Source organism: Rhinatrema bivittatum, chromosome 5, assembly GCF_901001135.1.
Source record: "Rhinatrema bivittatum chromosome 5, aRhiBiv1.1, whole genome shotgun sequence".
Lineage (NCBI taxonomy): Eukaryota > Metazoa > Chordata > Amphibia > Gymnophiona > Rhinatrematidae > Rhinatrema > Rhinatrema bivittatum.
Genome location: NC_042619.1, coordinates 111,813,862 through 111,827,730, shown reverse-complemented (window position 1 = coordinate 111,827,730; position 13,869 = coordinate 111,813,862).

Sequence of the window (13,869 nt, the reverse complement as noted above, 5' to 3'; positions counted from 1 at the left end):
TTTTCAAAAGGGATCTCACGCGAAAAGGGACTTTTCGCATGCGATAGCTAAATCGAGGCGGAGTCAGGGCGGAGTCCGCACCGGAAGGGGAGGAGTCAGGGTGGCGTCGGGGCAGACTCGGCAACAACTTCGCTGATGGCAAAAAGGTAGGACACCTTATCGCTGCCAGTAGTGCGCCCAATACCATCACCTTTCACCGCGGAGGTGCTATCGCTGCCGGCTTTCGCAGGCCCTCCCCCCGCTTTGCCCCCCCCCCGTTACCCCTGTATTATCTAAGGTCTGAGACCTTAGAAAATCCAGGCCTTAGTAAGCTACACTATGATGATAATGTAGAGTAAATGCTGTTTATCATGTAATATCACACATTTCCTCTTCCTATATGTATTAGCTGTTTTACATGCACAACATTAACTAAAACATGCAAAGCAGCTAATTACTAGTCAATCTAATGCAAATAAAATAATGTAGCTGGCATAGAAAAAAAAGTCATGTTATTCTATCGCATTTGAAGGAATAGTTATATTTTCCTAGGGACCTGTTGCAGTCTGGGAAGCTGCAGTTCGAGAGTGGACCCTTGAGCCGAACCACCCTGGGTAGAGTAGCTCGGGAGGCGGAGCCACAGGCACGGATCTTCACCCGGGAACCAGGAACCCCCAAGGAGAAGCCCGTAGGGTCCTGGAGCCTTGGGACTTAGGAGACACACGTATGGATCTTCACCCGGGAACTGGAAACCCCCCAGGAGGAGCCGGTAGGGTCCCAGAACCTTGGGACTTGAGAGTGCAGTTAAGCTCTTCACCCGGGAACCGGAACCCCCCAGGAGGAGCCCGTAGGGTCCCAGTCCCTTGGGACTTATGCACAGTGTCAGTGCATAAGTCCCAAGGGACTTATGCACTGACACTTTATCCCAAAGTCCCTATAGAAAGGCCCGGGCAAGGCGTAGGCACAGAGTCCAGCAGCAAGGGCTAATAGGCCAGGGAGCACAGAGCAAGCGGGGGCAGGGTCGGAGTCAGTAATGTCTTGAATGGAACTTGCAGGGTGCAATATGGGAGCCAGCAGTGAGTAGGCCTGAGCCTGGCAGGAAGTAGAAGGTAACAAGACCCAAGACAGTCTGGCGGTAGTTCCAGCCCAGCCCTGCGTAGGACGCTGTCCGGAGGACAGGAGCGCAGCAGCTGCGGCAGAGAAGCCGTGGACTGAGGCAGGCGGCAGGCAACAGCAGAGTCAGGAACGAGCAGAGGTCAGTGGCTGGCGGCAGGCAGAAGCAGAGTCAGGAACGAGCAGAGGTCGGTGGCCGGCGGCAGGCAGAAGCAGAGTCAGGAACGAGCAGAGGTCGGTGGCCGGTGGCAGGCAGAAGCAGAGTCAGGAACGAGCAGAGGTCGGTGGCTGGCGGCAGGCAGAAGCAGAGTCAGGAACGAGCAGAAGTCGGTGGCTGGCGGCAGGCAGAAGCAGAGTCAGGAACGAGCAGAGGTCGGTGGCTGAAGCAGTACAACGGAAGTGCAACTAAGAACTACACACTGTAGTGACCCTTGTTGCAAGGCAATGAGAGGACTGAAGAACGCCGGTTATATCGGCCTTGGGGCGTGGCGTGACCAGCTCAGGCGGGGTCAGGCTTCCGGTGAGCGTACGTCCATAACGCGCGTCCCTCGTGCGCGCGGGGCGGCAGCGAGACGGCCCAGCAATGGCGGATGCCCCGAATACTCAGCAGAGCCGCGGAGGCGGCGTTCCCGGCCTCGGAGGTGAGCCCTGATTACAGCCAGTAAGGGGAAAGCGGTGGAGACCGCAACAGGACCTTGGAATGTTATTGTTCATCCAATGTCCTCAGGATGCCTCTTAAAGAGTCTATAAGCCCCAAAATAACTACCCTCCCTCCACAAAGAAATCCCCTTGGGGGGTCTTGCGTGATCTCCATTGTCCCCGCCCCCCCCCCCCCCCCCCCCGCCTTTTGAGGCAACATGGGCACAAAAAGCTAGGAAGAAAGAATAAAAGCTTGCATGGCAACATTGTGCCCTTACCCATCCATCCCCTTAGCAAAGACATCCTCCCAGGTATCTGACACCACCCCCAGTCCCATCCTCCAACAAAAGCCATAATCCCTGGTGTCTAGTAGACACCCTCTCTCCATCTAACCCCCCCATCCCAAGAAAAAAAGCCCTGGTGGTCTAGGGGTTGCACCCAGATCCACTGGCCCCACCTGTTTGTTTGTGGGCTAGTGGGGATCCAGAGCATGGGTGAGGGTTGCACAAGACCCTGAGAAGAGTTAGGACCTTCCGGGGAGAGGGGGTCATTTTTGGGACAGCTGGCCATTTAAGCCTATAGTGGCTTTGAATGATGGGGACCGCCATCGCATGCTCATTGTTGTTTCACGGTAATATTTTTTATCATGGAATTTTTCCATGATAAAAAATATCACAGCAAAATTGATGCAATATTTTGTCAGGATGGGGCAACATATTGCGGGAATGGCTACCAAAATATTTTGACCCTCCTGTGATAAAATATCAAGGCTTGATAAATGGCCACCTACGATTGGAGAGTTAGAATGTGTAGTGATTCCGCAAATGTTGTCAACCTCAGGGTTTCTGAGAATTAAATTAAAATCAGCAAAAGATGGTGGCATGGACACATTGACATCATAAGGATTGTGTTGTAAAGATAAGTAAATCTAAGTGATTCTCAAATTTGAAGACAAGCCGTACCATAAATTTATAAAACTGTAAAATTTTGTGAAATTCATGAGCTGGGAAGAACTTGCTATCACAAGTAGCTCAAAGAAGATTTTTGCAATACCGGCATATGTCTGTGTTTTAATCATGAAGAAAAATAAAATTTGAAAATCTGAAATTAAAAATTATTTATAAATGAAATTATAAAAAGGAGAGGGTTTTGTAGACCAGTGATTGCACCAACTGAATGGGGATTCAGCCTTCAGCGTTTCTCATCAATACTGAGGTCTTTTCCTCTCAAAATAAATTTTGATATACATAATTTATAGAATAGATGTTTTTAGTGGCAGAAGAAAACTTTGAGAAGAGCACTGGTTAATGTTTTGAGTTGCCCTATGCAATTAAACACCTGCAATATTCAGTAAGCTCGTGAGTGGACACTTTATCTGGCTAAAGTTAGTCAGATAACTTGTCCCCTACATTCAGTGGAATATACTGAATACACTTGCCTAAAATTTTCCAGCTATATGTAGCCAATAACTAAAAAACCTAACCAGCTATATTTGAATATAACCAGTTAGGTTTCTTTAGTTATCAGCCTTATGTGGCTGTATAACTTGCTACTTAACCAAATATTGTCAAAAGATATCTGGTTAAGTATTATTACAAAAAGAAAAACATAAATAGAAGTACAAGACCTTTGACTTGTTTCTCTCCCTTCCACCACTAAATTCCATATATGGCCCTGCCGGGCTGTGCACCACCACACACAGTCCCATTTTAAATTTTAAAAAATGCTCTGGGGTCTGCTGGTGGCACCCCTCCCCCTCCACTCCCTTCCCCATTTCTATAAATCTGTGGTTCTCAACATCCTGGGAGGTGTGTCTAAGGCAATTAGAAGGCTGCTCTCTCCTCATCAGTAGTTGGGAGTTGGTTGACATCTTCTGTATCGGGCCTGACAGGAGGCTGCTCTTACTTCCTTCCTCCTTCACCCAGATCAAACTTCCAACTCCTGTTTTTCTGGGCCTCATGGGACACCAACTTTAGCTTCCCCCGTTAGGCCTGGAAGTGATCTGCTCATGATCTCTTCACCGTGTTGGGGGTGGGGAAATGGAGGTTGGGGATGCTGGGCAGGGAGAGGTGCAAGACAGAGGGAGTCTGAGGGCTGCTGAGGGGGAAAGGGACAGGGAGAGTTGAACGGGGGAGAGAGGGAGCACGGGCAGAGGATTGGGGGGGCGGGCTGGAAAATCTGGGCAGGGATGTGAGTGTGAGGGGATGATTGAAAGGGAGTAATAGGGAGAAATGAGGGATGATGGAGGGGGAGTGACAGGTGCAAGAGCCATAATATGTCAGTTTTGGGAATGTGCTTGTGCATTTCTTCTTTCTTTGTAGGAGAAAATGCATTTCTGTTTTTAGTTATCCAGTTTTGTACTGCAGGCAGTGTGTTCTTTTGCGTTTCCATTCAGGGCCGGTGCTAGTATTTTTGCTGCCCTGTGCGAACAATTACTGTGTTGTCCCTTCTTCATTTTTATTTTTAACACAGAATACCCCACCTCAGTTAAACATGCAGAACACAGATTCATCCTCACCAAATTCATAATAAAGAAACTATAAACAGCAACTGAACCGGAAACCGCAACAAGCCAGACTCAGTATGCGATGCAGCAATGGAAAAGCAGAAACATCACCAGTCCTCATAAATCATTCATCAAACAAGAAAATCAAGGAATATAAATCAATCATATTAGTAAAACCATACTTATAAAAATAATATTTCCAATGATCAAAGTAATAGAATAACATCCAATAATTAAGAGCACATACAATATTTAAAAAAATTTCCCAAACAACAATAAATTATTTCAAAATGGCAGATACCAACATCCAATAAGTAAAACAAGTAAGGATGGAAAATTCACAACTCTCCGTACCTGAAAATGTTTTATTTCTAGTAATCATGAGTAAGGTACGGATTAGTGAGGCAACACAAATTTTTTCACACACACTCCCAGCCAAGCTCCCATTCATACACGCAAACAAACCCAGACAGGTTCCCATTCACACCACCCCCCCCCCCCCCCGCCCCCTCAGACAGGTTCTTACTCATACACACACATACACACACATATCCCAGTCAGGTTCCCATGCAAACAGAAACATACATAAACACACCCTAGTCAGGCTCCCATTCACACACACACCCCAGACAGCTTCCTACCCAGAAACACCCCCCCCCCCCAGACAAGTTTCTACGCACACACACACACACACACACACACCAGTCAGGTTCCGATGCACACAGAAAGACATACACCCAAGTCAGGCTCCCATTCACACACACACCCCAGACAGGTTCCTACCCACAAAATCCCCCCCACCCAAGACAAGTTTCTACACACACACACACACACACACCAGTCAGGTTCCGATGCACACAGAAAGACATACACCCAAGTCAGGCTCTCATTCATACACAAACAACCACAGACAGGTTCCCATTCATTCACACATATACACACCCCAGTCAGGTTCCCATGCACACAGAAACACACACACACACACACACCAGTAAGGCTCCCACTCACACACAAACAACCCCAGACAGGTTCCCATTCATACACACACAACCACACAGAATGTTCTCATTTATTCACACACAACCACACCCCAGTCAGGTTCCCATTCACATATACACACCCCAGACAGATTCCTACCCCCCCCCCACACACACACACACCCACCCCAAACAGGTTCCTACCCCCCCACACACACATGCCAGTCAGGTCCCCATGCACACAGAAACACACACATACACATATAAATAGATAGATAGATAGATAGATACACACACAAATATATAGTTGCACTGGAGAAGGTACAGAGAAGGGCAACCAAAATGATAAAGGGGATGGAACGGCTCCCTTTTGAGGAAAGACTAAAGAGGTTAGAGCTGTTCAACTTGGAGAAGGGACGGCTGAGGGGGGATATGATAGAGGTCTTTAAAATCATGAGAGGTCTAGAATGGGTAAATGTGAATCGGTTATTTACACTTTCGGATAATAGAAGGACTAGGAGGCACGCTATGAAGTTAGCAAGTAGCACTTTTACAACTAATCAGAGAAAGTGCTTTTTCACTCAATGCACAATTAAACTCTGGAAGTTATTGCCAGAAGATGTGGTTAGTGCAGTTAGTGTTGCTGGATTTAAAAAAAGTATGGCTAAGTTCTTGAAGGAGAAGTCCATTAACTGCTATTAATCAATTTGACTTAAGGAATGGCCTCTGCTAGGGATGTGAATCGTTTTTTGACGATTTAAAATATCATCCGATATATTTTAAATCGTCAAAAATCATTAGAGCCGCGATACAATAACAATTCCCCCGATTTATCGTCAAAAAATCGTAAATCGGGGGAAGGGGGAGGGCGGGAAAACCAGCTCACTAAAACAACCCTAAAACCCACCCCGACCCTTTAAAATAAATCCCCCACCCTCCCGAACCCCCTCCAAAATGCCTTAAATTACCTGGGGTCCAGAGGAAGGGTCCCGGTGTGATCTTTTACTCTCGGACCTCCGTGCGTTGTAGAAATGGCGCCGGCGCTACCTTTGACCTGTCATATGACAGGTCAAAGGTAGCGCCAGCGCCATTTTGTTTTTTTGTCCCCCGATGTCAGGAGCGTAGGAGATCGCTCCCGGACCCCCGCTGGACCCCCAGGGACTTTTGGCCAGCTTGGGGGGCCTCCTGACCCCCACAAGACTTGCCAAAAGTCCAGCGGGGGTCCAGGAGCGATCTCCTACCGCGAATCGTTTTTCCATACGGAAAAACAATTTGACTGCAGGAGGTCGTTCCGGACCCCCGCTGGACCCCCAGGGACTTTTGGCCAGCTTGGGGGGGCCTCCTGACCCCCACAAGACTTGCCAAAAGTCCAGCGGGGGTCCGGAATGACCTCCTGCAGTCGAATCGTGTCGCCATACGGCCGGCGCCATTTTGCGCCGGCCGTGTTTTTTTGTCCCCCGACGTCAGGAGCATAGGAGATTGCTCCCGGACCCCCGCTGGACTTTTGGCAAGTCTTGTGGGGGTCAGGAGGCCCCCCCAAGCTGGCCAAAAGTCCCTGGGGGTCCAGCGGGGGTCCGGGAGCGATCTCCTACGCTCCTGACATCGGGGGACAAAAAAACAAAATGGCGCCAGCGCTACCTTTGACCTGTCATATGACAGGTCAAAGGTAGCGCCGGCACCATTTCTACAATGCACGGAGGTCCGAGAGTAAAAGATCACACCGGGACCCTTCCTCTGGACCCCAGGTAATTTAAGGCATTTTGGGGGGGTTCGGGAGGGTGGGGGATTTATTTTAAAGGGTCGGGTGGGTTTTAGGGATGTTTTAGTGTGCTGGTTTTCGATTTACACGATTTACACGATTTACACGATATTTAAAAAACCCAAACTGCGACGATCCGATTCCCTCCCCCTCCCAGCCGAAATCGATCATTAAGATGATCGATCACACGATTCACATCTCTAGCCTCTGCTACTACTGGCATCAGTAGCATGTTTGGGTACTTGCCAGGTTCTTGTATCCTGGATTGGCCACTGTTGGAGGTGGGATGCTGGGCTTGATGGACCCTTGGTCTGACCCTGTATGGCAATTTTTTATGTTCTTAAACCAGTCACCCATTCATACACACACACACATACAAACCCAAGGCGGGTTCCTATTCACATACATGCAACCCCCCAGTCAGTCTCCCAGTCGCATAATCCTCCCGAGTCAGGCTCCTATTCAAACACAGCACACTCCTACACACCTATAATGCTCTCATTCATACACACCACACCTCCACACTACAGTAAGGCTCTCATTCATTCATTCATTCTTAAACCCTACCCAACACGGTTTCAGAAAAAATCATAGCACAGAAACCCTACTACTCAACCTATCAAACACAATAATAAGAGGCTTTGACAACAGGCTAAGATACATCCTCATCCTACTCTACCTCTCAGCAGCATTCGACATGGTTGAACATGAAAGCTTAATCTCCAGACTAGTTGATATCGGTCTTTCCGGCAAAACCCTCAACTGGTTTACATCCTTCCTAAAAAACAGATTCTTCAAAGTAAACATCAACAACCACTCATCAGATGCCATACCTCTTGAAACAGGAGTACCCCAAGGATCCGCACTCTCAGCTACACTGTTTAACATATACTTCTACCTCTTTGCCAGCAAATCACAAGTCTCGGAGTAACATACTACATGTACGCCGATGATATACAGTTAATCATTCCCGTAACAAACACCATTGAAAACGCTTTGAAGCTCTCGACCACCTACCTCGAAACCATAAGAAACATGCTAAATCACATGAAACTATGCCTCAACATGGACAAAACAGAGTGCATTTTACTTGAAAGGCAATACTCAGGAATCAACATGAACCTCAACATACAAATCGACAACACAAACATTAAATTAAAAGACAACGTGAAAGATTTAGGAATATGGCTAGACCCCGAGCTCAACTACAAAAATCACATCTCATTGAAAATTAAAGAAGGCTTCCACAAACTATTAATCCTCAAACACTTAAAACCACTACTATATCTCCCCGATTTCAGAACCATCCTGCAATCTCTCATATTCACCAGCTTAGACTACTGTAACTCTCTCCTGATAGGACTACCCAAAAACACATTACGGCCTCTTCAATTACTACAGAATGCTGCAGCCTGAACCCTCACTGGTCACAAAAGAACTGACCACATCACTCCAGTGCTAAAAAATTTACACTGGTTACTGGTAGAAAAAAGAATTGAATATAAAACTCTAACCATCATACACAGGACATTACACAACAGTGAAGGCACAGGCCTAAACAACATTATCCAGAAACACTAGGGGTGTGCATTCGTATTGAACATAAATGTAAAACGCTACTTTTTTTTTTTTTTAACTTAAAAAAGTGATGAGACATAAACGATCGGATTTCCAACTTATTCAACATAGCTATGTTGAATAAGTTGGAAATCGCGATTGTTGATCCAAAATAAAAATTTAAACCCCTCACCTTCCTTAATCCCCCCCCAAAGACTTACCACAACTCCCTGGTGATCCAGCGAGGAGTGAGGACGCCATTTCTGAAATCCTTTCCGAGGAGCACGTGACGTCGGCGCCACGTCGGAGTGACGCGGCATCACGTGATTCCCCGCGGGTTCGCGCCAGAACGCTCGTTCGGCCCAAAAGGAACTTTTGGCCAGCTTGGGGGGGCCTCCTGACCCCCCCAAGCTGGCCAAAAGTTCCTTTTGGGCCGAACGAGGGTGCCGGAGGGAACTCGCGGGGAATCATGTGACGCCGCGTCACTCCGACGTGGCGCCGACGTCACGTGCTCCTTGCAAAGTTGGTCAGAAATGGCGTCCTGACCCCGCTGGACCACCAGGGAGTTGTGGTAAGTCTTGGGGGGGGGGGGATTAAGGAGGGTGAGGGGTTTAAATTTTTATTTGCACATATGGACATATACTCAACTCATTGAATTCTGTTTATGTCCATATTGACCGCAAATGGGACCCCCTTTGGACATATGGACATATGAACTTAAACATTTGCTCTGCACATCCCTAAGAAACACTACTCCCAATGCAAGACGAGAGCATCAAACAAAGCACAACTAAACATACCATCTGTTTCAAACGACAAACTTACCACTGTAAGAAACAGAGCCTTTTCAATAGCAGGACCCCTCCTCTGGAACTCACTACCTGATCACTTAAAACTACAGAACAACACTAAAATATTTAAAAAAGATCTCAAGACCTGGCTCTTCAGACAAGCATTCAAAGATGGGATTGGCTAACCACCCACTCCACAAAGGTTACCACATTCTATTAAGGATTGTTACACATTACTACATACAGTTAACATTTTTACAACTAACATTTCTCTACTGCTAATGATAACACCAACCTGTTGTTAAATATGCTGCTAGCTATAACCATTCTTTATTCATTGCTACCTCTCCGTATCTGTTTTCGTTCCAGTTATGTTGTTATACCAGTTGTCTCCTCAATTGTATTGCGTTGTTTAACTGTAAACCGTAGTGAAGGCATCTAGCTAAACTTCGGTATATAAAAGCATACAAACAAACAAACAAACAAATAAATAAATAAATAAATAAATTCATTTACGCACACACGCACACCAGCAGGAACCATTCTGCTTCTGCTTCTGCTCCTCATGTGCCAGCCACTGTGCTAATCAAACCATGTGAGGGTAGCACTTCCTCTATGATGATCTCATGCATGGGATCCTTCTTCTTTCTTCGGCCACCGGTGGGATGGGGGTCCACCAGCAGCCTCATGGGCCTCATCCTCATCCAGGCCACTGGTGGGATAGAGTCCACCAGCGGCCTCACAGGCCTCCTCTTTTTCCAGGCACCTGATGGGGTCCACCAGTGGCTTCATGGGAGTCTTCCTCTTCTCAGCCACCAGTAAAACAGGTCCACTGATGGTCTGGCAGACTGCCTCTTCCACTGCCCCTCTGGGTGAGCCTCCCTGTGCAATTGCATGGTATGCATACCTAGTAGTGCCAGGCCTATTTCCATTCCAGATTTTGTCTCTATATTTGTAATTTGTGGCCTTTTATTCTATATTTGGTGAACGTCTGCTCTGAATGTGTGTGTGACCAAGATAAGGTATTTTACTAGTATGTAGGCATTTGTATCAGTCTTATCTGTTGTGTTTTCTCAATAGGACATGCATTTTTGTTTTACTGCTGCATTTTCATAGGCAGATCTATTGCTGTTTGAGTCCTCAGAATTAGTGCTGTTTTGGCATGGCAAGTTTGCTACACATATGCCAAATGTGGGGTTTGTTTTTCACGTTTTGCATTTTACAGTGCACCTAGTTGTAGAGGAAGTTTGTGTTGCTGTTACTGGGATGGTACCAGAATCAGAATATCTTTTTTGTATGGTGAGTTGTATGGGGAAATATCCTAATTTTGCTCTGCATCCATTGTTGGGGGTTCCTGTGGATGCAGAATATATGTTTACATTTAGCCCCATGACAGTCGTGTGCTCAGTGTGTCTCATCTTTGAGCATCATCTGACAGATATATTCTGACAGAAAAAAAGTTGAGAACCACTGGTATAAATACTATGCACTGGTGATGCGGCTGGACTCTCCCTCCCCCCAGTGTTAAGGTGCCATGCCACACCCCCTCTCCGGACACACCTGCCATCCCCCCAAAATATAAAAATCCCTGCCTGGAGCGGGATATGATCTTTCCTGCTGCTGGTGCTCCAGCACAACTTCTGTTTAGCAGGTAAGTTCATACCCTGCTCCTGACAGGGAGTTTTATGTTTCAGGGCAATGGAGGGAGGGACAATGTGGGTGTGGGTTGTGGCATGGCACCTTAAAACATCAGGGTGGGTTGGGGGGAGTTAATTGGGTCCAGCAAAAGCACCAGCATATAATATTTATAGAACCAGGGAAGGGGGTGAGAAGGCCATTTGTGGATGTTGGAACTTTTTTTTATTTAAGAGGAGTTTGGGGGTGGGGAGAGGGGGGGGTGTGCGTGGCCAGACAGGACCATATATGGAATTTTGTGGTGAAAGGAAGAGAAATGGCTGTAGGCTTTGCACTTCTATATTTTTTAATTCTTCTTACAGCGCTACTTAATCAGATATCTTTTGAGGATATCTGATTAAGTATTGGCCAAGGTATGAGACTCATCCATCAACTGGGGATGCAGCAAAGCCCACCTGTACCCTGATGCATGATACCCATTAGAGATACTGCCTATCTCTGCCTTAGCCAGGCTCCACCAGTGTGCCCTCAGAGAGAGGTAAGAGTGTTTAGCATTCATGGCTGTCCAGATGTCACTGGTGAAATGCACGCTAATTTGCTCTGCCTCAGCCAACAGCACCTGGATGTGACTACGGCACTGATTGTACATGCTGCGGATGACCTTCCTAATAAATGTGATCCTGCAGGGGACATAGGGGTAGATTTTCAAAAAATGCGCATTTGAGTACTTTTGTTGGCGCACCAGTTGCAAACAAAAGTACGCTGGATTTTAGCAGATACGCACGTAGCCGCGCGTATCTGCTAAAATCCAGGATTGGCGCACGCAAGGCTGCTGATTTTGGGCAGCCGGTTCGCGCCGAGCCGCGCAGCCTGCCTCCGTTCCCTCCAAGGCCACTCCGAAATCGGAGCTGCCTCGGAGGGAACTCGCTTTCGCCCTCCCCTCACCTTCCCCTCCCTTCCTCTATCTAACCCACCCCCCCCCACCTTTGTCCGGGGATTTACGCCTCCCGGAGGGAGAAGTAAATCCCCGCGCGCCAGCGGGCCGCTAGCGCGCCGAGACGCAACCCGGGGGCGGTTCCAGAGGGTGTGGCCATGCCCCCGGACCGCCCCGGGCTGAAACCATGCCCTCGGGCCCGCCCCCGAAATGCCGCGTCCCGCCCCCAAAACGCTGCGTCGATCGTCCCCGCCCCCGACACGCCCCCGTCAAAAAACCCCGGGACTTATGCGAGTCCTGGGGCTCTGCGCGCGCCGGCAGGCCTATGGAAAATAGGCGCGCCGGCACGCAAGGCACTGCTCGCGTAAATCCGGGCGGATTTACGCGAGCAGGGCTTTTAAAATCCGCCCCATAGTTATTAGGCACTAAGACCTGCAGCAAACGCTTAAAACCCATGTTCTCCACTACTTGCATGGGTTGGTCATCATGGGCAATCATTTCCCTGATGCTCCTCATTATCACTTTTACCTGCCTTTCACCCCAGGACAGTGCTACCAAACACTACCCCATTTCCTCTTCATGTATGGTAGGGGTTGCTTGCAGTACACCTGAATGCTGGAAGGAGACAAGAGCATGGGATTAACTTGGGGAACACACTTTCCCTTTTCAACCACTTTCCTCTGACTGGAACAAGAGGTCCATTGGCTATGGCTACTAGTACCGCAACCCTCCCCAGATGCCAGTGCTAATGGGGACTGTTTCTGCAGGTGATACTGCATACCAGGGTTTGTGAGATATCCCACTTGCTTCCCTTGACTGATGTCCTTTGAGCAGTGAATACACTGTGCAAAAAGTGGGTCATTAACATCCTGGATTTATTCCATGATCCCTTCTCTACATCCTTGGGGGGATGATGGTGGCACTGGAGTTGAGGTAGAGGGTGGGCCTTGAAGAACAATGGCAAAGGCATCATTCATACTTTCTACTGTACTCACTTTGCTATACCTCCCTTATCAATAAAATGGATGCTAAGACACAACTGTATACTCCTCCCAAATTTTCTTCTTCTAGAATCCATTCAATGGCTCCTGATTCAGGCAATCCAAGAAAAGATTCTTCATCTGAATCAGTTGATGAAAATCTTTCCTTCATAGCCTGAGCGGTAGTGATCAGAGAAAAGTACACTGCTGGTTTTGGGCATTGCTGTTTTCCTACCCTTGCTGCCTTTCTACTCTCTGCCTCCTTGCATAGCTCTCTCATCTTTTTCCTCTGTTCAGAAAAGGAAGGGAGAGAAAAATGTGTGTTCTGTAGTGGCACATGCTCTCCATATTTCAATTTCTTATGGTAGAGCTGCATTCTGCCATTCTAGGCTTCAAGAAGTCCCACTTTAACTTAGGTGCAGCTCTACATTTTTTGTTATTACTACCTAGGGATGTGCATTTGTTTGTGACAAATAGGAAATATCGTCTATATTTCCTATTTCATCGCGGTTCTGGGGGTCCCCGAAACGATAGGAAAACCCACAAAATTTTGTGTGGTTTTCTTATCGTTTTCAGGGGGGGAGAAAGGGCACATTAAAAAAAAAACCCCAAACCAACCCCAACCCTTCAGATTTAATGAATTGCAATTCCCCATCCTCCTGACCCCCCAAAACTTGCCTAAAGTCCCTGGTGGTCCAGCGGGGGACTCGGGAGTGATCTCCCCCTCTCAGGCCATCAGCTGCTACTAATCAAAATGGCGCCAATGGCCCTTTGCCCTTACCATGTGACGGGGCTATCGGTGCCATTAGATGGACCCTGTCATATGGTAGGAGCAATGGATGGCCCACGCCATTTTTTAAGATGGCGCCGGCCGTCCATTCCTCCTACTATGTGACAGAGGCCGGCGAATGGCACCAAAACCCCCTGTCACATGGAAAGGGCAAAGGATCACCAGCACCATTTTGTTTACTGGCAGCTGACAGCCCGAGAGCGGGAGAT